At 45.9% G+C, this 12,815-nt stretch overlaps 1 long non-coding RNA gene across 1 annotated transcript in view; it reads right to left on the reverse strand.

Annotated features, from left to right (window-relative positions):
- Positions 1–1,766: 1,766 nt before the first annotated feature.
- Positions 1,767–12,815, reverse strand: part of LOC134482379 (uncharacterized) — a 33,078-nt gene continuing 22,029 nt past the window's right edge. The window contains exon 2 of the long non-coding RNA XR_010058388.1: positions 1,767–3,446. This is a non-coding gene — a long non-coding RNA (uncharacterized LOC134482379). The remainder of the gene's footprint in view (positions 3,447–12,815) is intronic.

Consider the following 12,815-nt stretch of genomic DNA (forward strand, 5'->3'; position numbering starts at 1 on the left):
TGAATGCTAAGTCTTGAATGTGTAACGCATCCCTTGCCCTGATGAAGTCTGGCACCTCCTGCCAAATCGTAGGGACAGAGTGAGATAACTCAAGGACACAAGTGTTTGCAGAATCGCGACTGCACACATTTACCCCAAAACCAGGGGACTGTGCTTCAGTGGGATGTTATTCATTTTGACTTCATGGCTGTGCACATGAGGACAACAGAGAAATCTAAAGACAGCAGAGTGAGTGAACTGCTCATGCGTATGTCTCAATATTTGGTTTCTTGTCTTAAAGTAAATTCTAAAATTGTGCCTGTTTCAGGGCCTACAAACCTGAATATGTCTCTGCTTGGTACTTAGGTCTCTAGCCAAAGCAGGAAAAAGAAAAAGATAAGTCAGATGAGGACCCGTTTTTCTGCCAATGAAATAAAACAAAACAAAACAGGAAAATGTGTATTTATATTTATAGGCTCCAAGAGCCATTCTGCAGGTGGAGGCAGGAATGGATGGATGTCTCCGTCCCACTTTCTTTACTGTATTAGCTGCTGACCCCTGTGAGTGTGTAAGTCTGTGATGTCAACATCAGAAACAGTCTGGGTTTCACTCCAAGGCCTGAGACAGACAAGAGGGAGCACGTGTGAGTTTATGGCCACTGCTAATTTATGCATATTCCCGTGCAAGGTGGAGGCCCGGGATGAATAAGTTACACCTTTTATCACCCAAGATCCTGTAGTTAGTCATTTAACGGGAACAGTTCTTACTCCAGGGAGTGATGAACCCTGATCTATGTGCACCTTAATCATGCCGTTTCTCTTTCAAAGACATAAACACACACTCACCCACTAATCTTGCAACAGCAGGCCCCCGTGCTGAGAGCACAGTTCTCAACCTTCCTAACCTGAGGCCCTTTAATGCAGTTCCTCGTGTTGGATGACCCCAGCCATAAAATTATTTTTGTTGCTACTTCCTAACTGCAATTTTGCTACTGTTGTGAGTCACACTTTAAATATCTGTGTTTTCCAGATGGTCTTAGGTGACCCCTGTGTCAAAGTGTATGTTACCTTCCTCCGAGGGGTAGAGACCACAGGTTGATAACTGCTGACTTGGAGGATGTCCCCCCAAGTGCGGCACGGCTCTGTCTTACGTATAAAAGCCTCATGTCAGCCTTGCTCCTACCATTTCCCCTCCTGGGTTCAAGGTGGAAGGCATTCCAGCAATTCAGGGCAGAGCATGACAACCTTTTAAAAGAATATTGCTCTTAGGGGCTGGGGATTTAGCTCAGTGGTAGAGCGCTTGCCTAGGAAGCGCAAGGCCCTGGGTTCGGTCCCCAGCTCCGAAAAAAAGAACCAAAAAAAAAAAAGAATATTGCTCTTGCTGGCTGATGGTGGCACATCCCATCGCTCAGGAGGCAGAGGCAGGAGGATCTCTCAAAGCCAGGCTGGTCTACACCATGAGTTCCAGGACAGCCAGGGCTACACAGAGAAACCCTGTCCTGGAAAACATACATACATACATACATACATACATACATACACACACACACACACATATACACACACATACATATATATACATACACACACATACATACATATGTACACACACATATACACACATACATACACATATACATACATACATACACATACATATATACACATACATATACAGACACACACATACATACATACATGCACACACATATGTACACACACACACACACACAGTGTCTTAGTTTAGATGTACTGCTGTGAACAGACACCATGACCAAGGCAACTCTTAAAAGGACAGCATTTCATTGGGACTGCCTTACAGGTTCAGAGGTTCAGTCCATCATCATCAAGGTGGGAACATGGCAGCATCCAGGCAGGCACGGTGCAGGAGGAGCTGAGAGTTCTACATCCTCATCTGAAGGCTGCTAGCAGAACACTGGCTTCCAGGCAGCTAGGGTGAGAGTCTAAAAGCCCACACCCACGGTGACACACCTACTCCAAAAGGGCCACACCTTCTAATAGTGCCACTATGTATGTGTGAGTGTGTGTGTGTGTATTTCTCTTCCTTGTTCCCACTGTTTCCTCCTAAAAGTAAACATTAATTTTATTTTTATGTGCATGTGTGTTCACATGTTGTATGTGTCTCTTTGCGTGTACATGCTTGTGTGTATGGGTGCCCACGGAAGCTACAAGAAGGCGTGGAATCCCATGGAATTGGACTTGTATAGTCAGCTCCCCAACATGGATACCAGGAACTGAATTCAGGTCCGGTGGAAGGACAAGTGCTTTAACCACTGGGCCATTCCTCCAGTCCCATTTGTGATTTTTTTTTTTTTAATAATTGGTTCACCGACACCTAATATGAAAGTAATTACAAGTGATTCCTCTTAAGCCATCAAGAGAATTTCCTTCAAATAGCTCTTTAGTCATACCCCGATTTGGTCAGGGGATGTGACATTTAATGGAGTTACACTCTGCCAAGGACGGGCAGGATATACAGACGCAGAAGCAGACAACATAGCCCTGGACAGATGCACAGCTCAAAGAGCAGGGCAGCCGCAGGGCGGCCTGGAGTGTTGACAACCTCCAAGTGTGTAAAGGGGAGCTCTGGCGGGGACAAGGCAGGTGGAAAGCCACTTTCTAAGGACCGAAAAACCCAAACTATAATTAATTTACCTCTTCCCTAAGGATGTGACTTCAGGAAGTCCCTTCCCTCCTCTGGTCCTGCCACCTGTCTCACCCACTGAAGGGACAGAAAAAAGAGGCTCGTGACTGTGTTCCCACTGTGCCGAGTGAATAGATCCCAGCAGCCCGCAGGTCTGCACCTACCCTTGCATGCATACCTCAGCCTATGGTCCCCTGTAAACATTCAGTATGATGAAGCAGGTGACATTTCTGCTTAGAAAGCGACTTCAAATGTTTTGCCTCCTGCAGATGAAAAAATAAGAATGTAAAAACAAGAATAACTTCTCTTTTGTGTATGTGTAGTGTCAAGTATCAAATCCAGGACCTCGCACATGCCAGGGAAGTACTCATGACCACACCATGGGAAAAAACAAAATCCCAGGAAAGAGAGAGTCCCTTCTGATGGGATGCAGACCAGAAGGACCTTCCAGTGGGATGCGGACCCATGTGCCTATGGAGGCCATGGATGTGGACCGCTGTAGGCTTCCGATGGGATGCAGATTGCTGCAGGCTTCCGGTGGGATAGACCACTGCAGGCTTCCGGTGGGATAGACCACTACAGGCTTCCGGTGGGATAGACCGCTGCAGGCTTCCGGTGGGATAGACCACTGCAGGCTGGCATGTAGAAGAATTAAAGTTGGGACTGCAAGGCTCTCTTCAACTCTTTCCTCTCCTGCTGCTCAAAGAAGGCCCAGAGTTTAAATCCTTCATGTCTGTGTTCTTCTTGTGCAAAGTGCCTGGCTTCTCCAGTCCGGAAACTGTACAGAACAGGGCTCGCTCTGCCTTATATTTAAAAAAAGAAAAGGAAAAGAAAAAAAAACACAATAAATACCATTGTATTCCAGTACCTTAAACAATGTGCTTTTTTTATTTAATGTATATGGGTGTTGTGTCTGCATGTATCTCTGTGCAATGGAGGCCAGAAGACGATACTGGATTGCCTGAGACTGGAGTTATTGACCAGTATACGCCACCATGCTGGTGCTGGGAATTTCACTCAGGTCCTGTGAAAGAACAATCACTGCTCTTTAACACCAAGCCCCTTCTCCTGTTCTGCCTCTCCATCTTCACACAGCAGATCCCAGTGAGGATAATTCTCTCACCGATCTGGAAGGTAAGAGGAAGGAAAGGCAGGAGCTTTTAATAAGTCTAGGCCCCCAACCCAGTAGCTAGTCACCTGATGAGATTCTGACAGATTTTGAAATGATACCACATGGAGCAGATCTTCTACATGGAGTAGAAGCTGTCTAAAGATCAGACTAGCTACTGAGATTGAACTCTGCCAGGAGCACCTAAGGACTTCCACTCAAGCCCAGGGTCTGCCCAGCACCACAGCCAACTCTGCAGGGTGCACCATAGTGTAGAGAAAGCTGGCCCCGCCCATGTGGCTGTATGTTGGTGCCTGCACCGACAGTGTGTGAGTATCGGACGTAGGTCTGCGGGATTGAAATAAATCAAGTACACAGGTCATCCGTTTTCAACGAGTGCCTTCCAAGGCTTTTACTGAGATCTCCTTATATACCCCAGGCAAAAGCCTTGGAAAACAACAAGGCAGGTGAAAACCCCCAACCAGGAAAACAGGAAAAGTCTATGTGGTGAAAGTTCTGGCCCAATCAGGGGCATAAACAACTTCTTAACAACAACAAGCAGGAAGGCTCAGTGGGGAGGAAGGGTGCCATGGAGAATCCCAGCCCCAAATCAGGGGCTAAGAGCAGCTCCCAGAGCAGCTCCCAAGGGTGTAAACAATTTCTTGCTATAGCAGGCTAAAAGGCTCAGCGAGGGGGGAGGGAAACACCAAGGTAGGGCCCAACAGCTGTACCAAGTGTATGTCAGAGCATTTCAACCCCTATAGGTATGGGATTCTCAAGCCCTTGCCTTTTGGTTCAAGTCAACGAATAAAATTAAATCAGCTTGTCAAAGCGGAGATGAAGCCTTGCTTCTTTATTGTGAAGGAGCAAAAGCGGGTGGGGGACAGAACGCAGTCAAAACACTCTTTTCAGAAGGAAGCGTAAATATCTGCTTCCCTTCACATCGTCAGGAAGGAAGCCTGGGTTCAGCTACAATGCACATATGTTTATGGGTTGACCACACTCACAGACATTTTATTATATTATGTGTTCACTTTTTATTTCTATGTGTGCCCAGATTGTTATCCGTCTACACAGATCATAGCCCTAGATATTAGCAGGCTTTTAAATGTATTCTTATTTCTACTTTCATTTCCATTCCTTCTCTTGTTATTTGAGTTTCCCTTTCTTTTTGAAAACTTTTATTCCTGTGGTGTGTATGCATGCCTGTGTTTGTGTATGTGCACACGTGCGTGTGAGTGCCCACGAACGTGCAAGTCCGGAGACGCCAGAGTTGGCATTAAGCATGCTCCTGAATGCCTCTCCACTTTATATTTTGAGACAGGGTCTCTCAGTGAACATGGAGTCCACTAGTTTGCTCGATGGGTTGGCTGGCAACCCCTCAGGATCTTCCTGTCAACATCCCCCAGAGCTGGGATTACAGGCAAATGCCACAGCACTGGGTTTTTTTGTTTTGTTTTGGTTTGGTTTTTGTCTTTTTTTTTTAATGTGGGGGCTCAGGATGTGAACTTGGGACTTTGCACTTGCATAGGATTTTACTAACTGAGCTGCCTCTCTTCCTAGCACCTTGCTATGTAGCCCAGGAACTCTGTATTCTCCTAGTTCAGCCTTCCCTCCAAACACCAAGGTTACAGATGCAGGCCACCGTATCCCACTTGACTTTTACTTTTTCATATACCAAAGAAATACAGCATCATATTTTCAATTTATTTTATTTTTCATCAATTTTGTCGTGTTTTTCAGAGCTGAATATCTCTGTGCAACAGCCCTGGGTGTTCTTGAACTCTCTAGTCCAGGCTGGCCCTGAACTCATAGCTATGCCTGCCTCTGCTTCCACCATGCCCAGCTACATCAAAATAGTTTTAAACATCCGAATGTGAAAAGTACAAATAAATTAAAACAAACAAATCCTGCCTCATCACAGGGATATGGATGTATCTGGGTGTGTAGTTTTCCTGGAAAAAAAACAAGCAAGAGCTTCCTCTACCATTTACGTTCTGTTGTCCTTGTATGTCTGTGTTTACACCAACATCTTACGACTGTGCAGACATCAGCTGCTTGCCTGTATTTACTGATGCTCACCAAAAGAAGCTGGCCATCCAGCCAGCCCTTGGAAAAGCATGCTTACTTCGAAGAACGGTCTTTGCAGGTGTAGGAAAGATGAAAAGTTCTTAGATTACTAGTGTGGTCCTCAAACCCAGTGGCATTAAGAGAAAATGAGGAACAGCTGGAGAGATAGCTCAGTAGTTGAGAGCACTTGTTCTTGCAGAGGACCTGGGTTCTATTCCCCACAGGGCAGCTCACAACCATCCATAACTTCAGTTCCAGGGGATTCAACACAACTCTGTCTTCCGTGGGCACCAGGCACACATGTGGCATACAGAGATACATGTAAGCAAAACACTAAACATAAAATAATTATTTTTTTTCTAAACAGAGGATCAATTGCAGATAGATGAGAAGATCAGATCTTCCTGAGTCCACTTGATGTTGAGAACCCACAGACTGCGTAACTTACAATGGCCAGACACCTGCTTGGCTGAAGGTTTAGAGGTGAGAAGTCAGGACTGAGGGCATTGGGTGAAAAGGACCTTCTTGCTGTGTTATCCCATGGTAGAATGGAAAGGCCAGGGCAAGAGAGCTTCCAAGATCCAAAGCCCAGCCCCGAGCTCTTTAATGGTCTTCATTCATTAGTTGGTGAGGACAGAGTGTCATGGCCCATCACCTTTCTCAAAGCTTCACCTCCTGGGCTGGAGAGACGGCTGAGCAGCCAGGAGTGCTCACTGTGCTTGCAGAAGACCCAAGTTCAATTCCTCCCTCCAACACTCGGCAGCTCACAATACCTGCAGCTTCAGCTCTGGCTGAGGTGTTGCCTCTGGCCCCCAGGTGCACCTGCCCCATTCACCCACACACATGTAATTAAATAAATAATATAATATAATACAATATCTTTTTTAAAAAATCCATCTTGTACTGGTGTTGTATTAAGGGTTGTTTTCAGCACATGTTTTGGGGAAGACATATTTGAACATGTGTTCATATGTACATGTATACAAGTCCAAGAAATGCCACAGCTTGCTGGGAGCCACCAGCAGTAAGGAGAGGGGTGTAAATACAGTAAGACTTGCCAATACCTTAACTTTTGGCCTTGGAATTAGGGAGGAGTAAATTTTTGTGCTTTGAGCCCCTGTATTTGTGGGAAGTTGTTGTGGGAGCCACAGAACACTCATGCCCTATCCCAAACCACCCAACCATTTACCCTCTTTCTCTTCATCTGCCTTCTGACCCAGTGAATAGTGTTCATAGGGCCCATGATCCTTTATAGGTGTTGTTAGCTCAGAGACTAGCACTGAGAGATGAGGGGAGGGGGAGCATTTATTTTTTTGTCTCTCTGACTCCCGACCCCAAAGACAGGGTTTCTCTGTGTAGCTTTGACTATCCTGAAACTGGCTCTGTAGACTAGGCTGACTTCAAAGTCACAGAGATCCCTCTGCCTCTCTCTGCCTCTCTGCCTTGATGCCTCTCTGCCTCTCTGCCTCTGCCTCTGCCTCTGCCCCTGCCCCTTCCCCTGCCTCTGCCCCTGCCCCTGCCCCTGCCCCTGCCCCTGCCCCTGCTCCTGCTCCTGCTCCTGCTCCTGCTCCTGCCCCTGCCCCTGCCCCTGCTCCTGCTCCTGCTCCTGCCCCTGCCTGTGCCTCCCTAGAGCTGGGATTGAAATTGTGCTCCACCACCATCCGGCTTCACTATTTACTCTCTTGTTATACATTTGGTCCCTCTACTCAACTCCCTGTCCCTTTGGCCAGAGGCTGATCTCAGCTCAGCTGCTGTGTGACCTAAGTTGTTACTTTGTGTTTATGCCTCCGACCCTGACTGATAGCTTAAATCACCTTTTCCACTGTCATGTTAAACCAGTTCATTGTGTGTGCCACCAAAATTTATTCATAACGCACAACTTAATTTAACCACATTTTAGCAATTATGCATACAAGTTGCTTCAGCTTTTCGCTCATACACAGGGAGCACCTTCGTCATCAAAGCACTTGACGTAGCCATGATTCTTTAAGATAAATTTCTAGGAATAGACTCATTTGAACAGATAATCTAAAAAACCAGTTATTTAACATCACTAGTTAACATCAGGTGGTAATTCTGTGATGTTCATTGGTAATTTTGGTCAGAGCTCCTGACATATAGTATGTCTGTAATGCTGTATTAACTTATACGCCCATCATAGAGGACAAAGAGTTTTGCCTGGCATGAAGTCTAAGGCTCAGGGGTCCCAGGCTTCATTACCAAATGCGCATTGTGAGTGAGAGGAGACAGGAAGTCTGAGTGTCAAGGGGAGCCTTCTGAAATGGAGAAGCGTCCTAAAGCAGAGAAAAACATGTGCACCCTGTTCCAGGGTTATCAGGAAGCATGTCTGAAAGTCCTTGTAATGGACGCTTTAGGTCAAAGACAGGGTGATTCCAATTAAGGAATTTTAGTAGCAAGGAGAAAGCAGCTGCAAGGTTGGGTAGGTGAATAGCTATTATTGTCTGAGATTAAAGCAGCAAGCCCTTCAGATAGAGAGTGCATTGTTCAGAAGAACCGATTAGGAACACGCTGGCCATAGACATCGCTGTACATGGGAGGATTGTTCTAACTAGAGTTTGTGATTTAGTCCATGACACTGACCTTATCGTGAGTGAATTATGATGTTTTCTGGGTCTCAGCCGTGTGCTCTCTCAATGAGCTGACCTCATCCTGATAAAATAATCAGTTCAGGTTCGTCATCACCATCTGTCTGGACAGCAAATGGGTAACTGTGCGATGCTTAGATTTACTCTCATTAGGAGGCTGTGTGACGAGTGTAGAGGAACCGATCGCCATGAGCTCCTTCCACAACCCATTCTGCAATCTCAGAGTGGCTCTCTACCACTTAAGAAGTACTCACGCCTAAAATTAAAATGAACTTGCTGGAAACAACAGCCCGGGAGGCTCTGAAGCCCCATGCTGGGTACATGAAGAGTCAGACAAAGGTACAGAGGGGTCTGCCTGGGACCACCGCGCAACCTGAAAGGGTGGTTTAAAATTCCAAGGAGGCAGTGTGTTCATTCATAAAATTACGTCCTTTGAACAAGAAAATTAACAATCCATCCAAGATTAAAGAGAGAAAGAAAGGAAGAAGAGGAGGAGGAACAAGAAAAGAAAACTATAGGAAAGAGAAGTAGTTGAAGTAAAATTTGACAATCCCTCCAGTGCTAGGGGTTGAACCCACATCGGCAAACACTTCCCGCTGAGGTACTTCCCAGTCTATGGAGGGTGGAGCCAGTCATTAGAATGGTAGGTTTTTTACCTAGGAAGCGCAAGGCCCTGGGTTCGGTCCCCAGCTCCGAAAAAAAGAACCAAAAAAAAAAAAAAAAAAAAAAAAAAAAAGAATGGTAGGTTTTATTTTAAAATTTTATCCCACAGGCTGGGAACGTATCCCAGCAGGAAGCTCGGATGTAGTCAGTCCAGTTGGTGGAGTGCCTGCCTGTGTGTTTGATACCCCAGGACCTGTAAACCAGGCACAGTGTGCATGGCTGTAACAGTGACTGGGGGAGAGCAGTAAGAAGGTGGGCGCTCAAGGTCACCCAAATACAAATCTGAGACCAGCCTGGACTTTAAAAGATTCTGTCTCAAAAAAAAAAAAAGAAAGAAAGAAAAAAGAAAAGTAGAAAAGAAAGAGGAGAAGGAAGGGAAGGAGGGAGGAGAATGGAAGAATGGGAGGGTCCATTCTAAGTAACCACGACCCAAAGCATGTGTCCTCTTCTCTCATGGCAAACCCTCACCTTTTTAAACACCAAATCTGTGTCTCGCGCCCCACCCCCACCCCCGCCTTAGTCTCTCCTCCCTTAGCTTTTCAAATCTGGGTGGAACTAGAGGAAAGCCCACAACGCCCAGTCATTGACTTCACCTTCTCACTCCTCGGCCCACCCACTCGTATCTGAGAGACTCATCTATCCTAGAAGGCAGACATTCCAGAGCGACTGACTGGGTGACCTGTGACTAAGACCCCCGTGTGTGTGCAAAGCACAAATGGTATGTGCAGTCCATCTAAAGCATCTAGAGCAGAGGGAAAGGACATTTTCCCCCTAAGGTGTTCCAAGGGCAGGTGGGACTCATTATTTATGGTTTGTCACAGTGAATAAATACCTACCCTGCTATCCTACAGTTTACCCCAAGGGAGATGAATTAATAATTGGTCAACGGGAAAGAACATCATCAGAGTAGTACTGTGTGACTACACCCCACGCCACTGAGACCCCTTCCTGGCCTGCCTGTCAGTCACCATACATAGACAGACATCAGGGTCACTTGGGTAAGGGACAGTCTCGTGTGTGAACACAAACTGAAGCATCTTCTCTCACTGTACGTTCTAAAAGTAACATTGAGAATAGCATCTTTCATCGTGTGTCTTTTACCTGTGCATCCATTCCGCCCAGCGTGCTGCTTAGAAACACAGACTTGGCAGTAATCAATGTGTGCCCGACTGTCACTGTGAAACCCATTGTTCTGTATGCTAACTGAAGGAGCAAGTTGTTTTAAAAAGGAAGCAAGACGAGAGAGGTGGCTTGGTGGGTAAAGCCTACGTCCCAAGAATGTCTCAGGGTTTCTATAGATATGACAAAACGCCATGACCAAAAAGTAAGTTGGGGAGGAAAGGGTTTATTTGGCTTACACTTCTGCAGTGTAGCCCATTATTGAAGGAAGCCAGGGCAGGAACGCAAACGGAGCAGGAATTTGGAGGCAGGAGGTGATGCAGAGGTCATGGAAGGATGCTGCTTACTGGCTTGCTCACCGTGACTTGTTCACCATGACTTGCTCAACCTGCATTTTTATAGATCCTGGAACCAAAAACCCAGGGATGGAATCACCCACAATGGGGTGGGACCTCCCCTATCAATCAATCATAAGAAAATTCCGTATGGCTGGATCTTATAGAACCATTTTCTCAATTGAGATATCTTCCTTTCAAATGACTTTAGCTTGTGTCAAGTTGACATGAAAACCAGCCGGGACACAGACTTTAACAGTTATCTGTGAGGCTTGAATTTCTGACCTTGATACTTATTTGCATCTTACCTTGAATATGTTACTCCAGTCTTTTATGCCTTCATTTTCTAACCTGTAGGATGAAGCTGCTTCCAGTCTCTAGATTGAGAGATTGTTGGGAGACCCGAGGAAGTCAAACACTCAGAGTTTCAGAAAAAGAACATGGCTCTTGGTAGGAACTACATACACAATCCTATGTTGGTTTCGTCCCTCTCGTGGCCTATCACAGGAACACAGTGCTGGTATGTCAGGTGATCAGCACCGGCAAGCAAATGAGCAGGCATTCACACAAGTCCAGAATGATAAAGGGAACCCAGATGAAAAATAATCTTTCACTAGAGGAAGAAAGGCAAGAAGGGAGAAGACCCCAGGGAACGGGGAAACATCTGCAGATGGCTCTGCATGGATGGCCCAGCTCAGCAGAGACTCCTTGAGGCAGAATGCGTACACAGTCAAGCTAGGCTGGGCCTCTTCCGCCAAGCTGAGGGATTTGAATTTCATCCTCAAAGCCAAAAGAATGCCCTAAAGGAGTTTTAAATAACATGGCCTTGGAAGGGTTAACAGGCCAGCATCCAACTGCCCACCCTCACCCTTGCTGTATTGGAAAGAAACCCCACTTTGCTTTCTTTTGTGATCTTGAGAATATTTACGAGAAGCTTGTGGGGGTCTTGAATTGTGACCCATTTTCCCAGATGCAGTCCTTATGATTCTGTGGAGGTGACTCGCCAATATTAAATGCTGGCTCCTCCTGCAAGATAACCCCAAAAGCCTGCATGTGTACCCAATTCTTTTTCACCAGTGCAATAGTTTTCTTAAGGGGACCCTTCGCCAATTATGTTTCTTCATCTGTAACCTGTGGTGTAAAACAAAATAAGCCCAGTCTTTTGAAACATTTGGAGCAAACCACTTGGCGGGGCTGTCTGGCCAGCGTGAGGGAAACCAGCAGATTTATTTGAGAAAATGTATTTATGGTACAAATGGGTGTTCCAAATGGGGCTGTTATCTGGCCTTTTCATCATTGCCATAAATGTCCTTCTAGGACATAGATGCCCACAGTAACTCCATCGTGCTTCCTGGGCGAGCTGTATTAATGTTTGCTCCAATAGTGCGTTCTGAATGCTCAAGCGCAAACTCTTTGCTGGATGCTTGCTCCATGAAACGTTTTCAGGGCAGTCAAAGGGACGAGGTAAAGGAAGATTTACGTGTCAGGGGACAGCACAGTGAAGCCAGTTCATAGCTCAGGACACAAGAGAGTAAATCATAACTAAATGCCGTAGGGGAGTTTCAAAGGACATCAGCTTCTTTCTGGATTTGGGGGTCCTGTCCACCAGAGTGGAACATCTGCCCTCAGAGAGAGGCTGGAAGGCTCGGCAAGGCTCACACCTCTCAAGGTGAGACTTCTCCAAAGGCTGCGTGGTTTACATCTCATGCAGAATGGAAACTCTTGGTTTCCATGGCCCCAGATTCTAGTCTGGAAATAAACATTGAGACATCGATGCTTTGAAACTTCTTACGACATTCCTGTGCCAAACCCTAAAATACTTAGCCATGTGTTCTGTTTGGCTTCTTGGACTCTGAAGCTATGGAAGCAAAGGAAACAGACTCTTAAGAGACTGACCCTTTCGTGACTTGAGAAAAGGAACCGTGTTTGTTTAGTTACAATCGTGTGCATACAGAAATGCGGCAGCTATCACACAGATGTGGCCAAAATCCCATATTTTTATACATTTAAGAGAAAGAGGAGCAATTTTTTTTAAAAAAGAAGTTACTACATAATTCTTATATGTGAGAAAAATGTGTTATTGCAAGCAGCACCCTGTCTAAAGAGAGTGCGTGTAGTGGTGGGAGAGATGGCTCTGCAGTTAAGTGCACTATTTGCCTTTCCAGAGGAGATTAAATTCCCAGCACCCACATGACTACAGCTCAGTTTTGGGGGGCCTGATGCTGACATCTTTCCTCCATAGGCAACAGACATGCAACGGATGCACAGACA

Source organism: Rattus norvegicus, chromosome 16, assembly GCF_036323735.1.
Source record: "Rattus norvegicus strain BN/NHsdMcwi chromosome 16, GRCr8, whole genome shotgun sequence".
Classification (NCBI taxonomy): domain Eukaryota; kingdom Metazoa; phylum Chordata; class Mammalia; order Rodentia; family Muridae; genus Rattus; species Rattus norvegicus.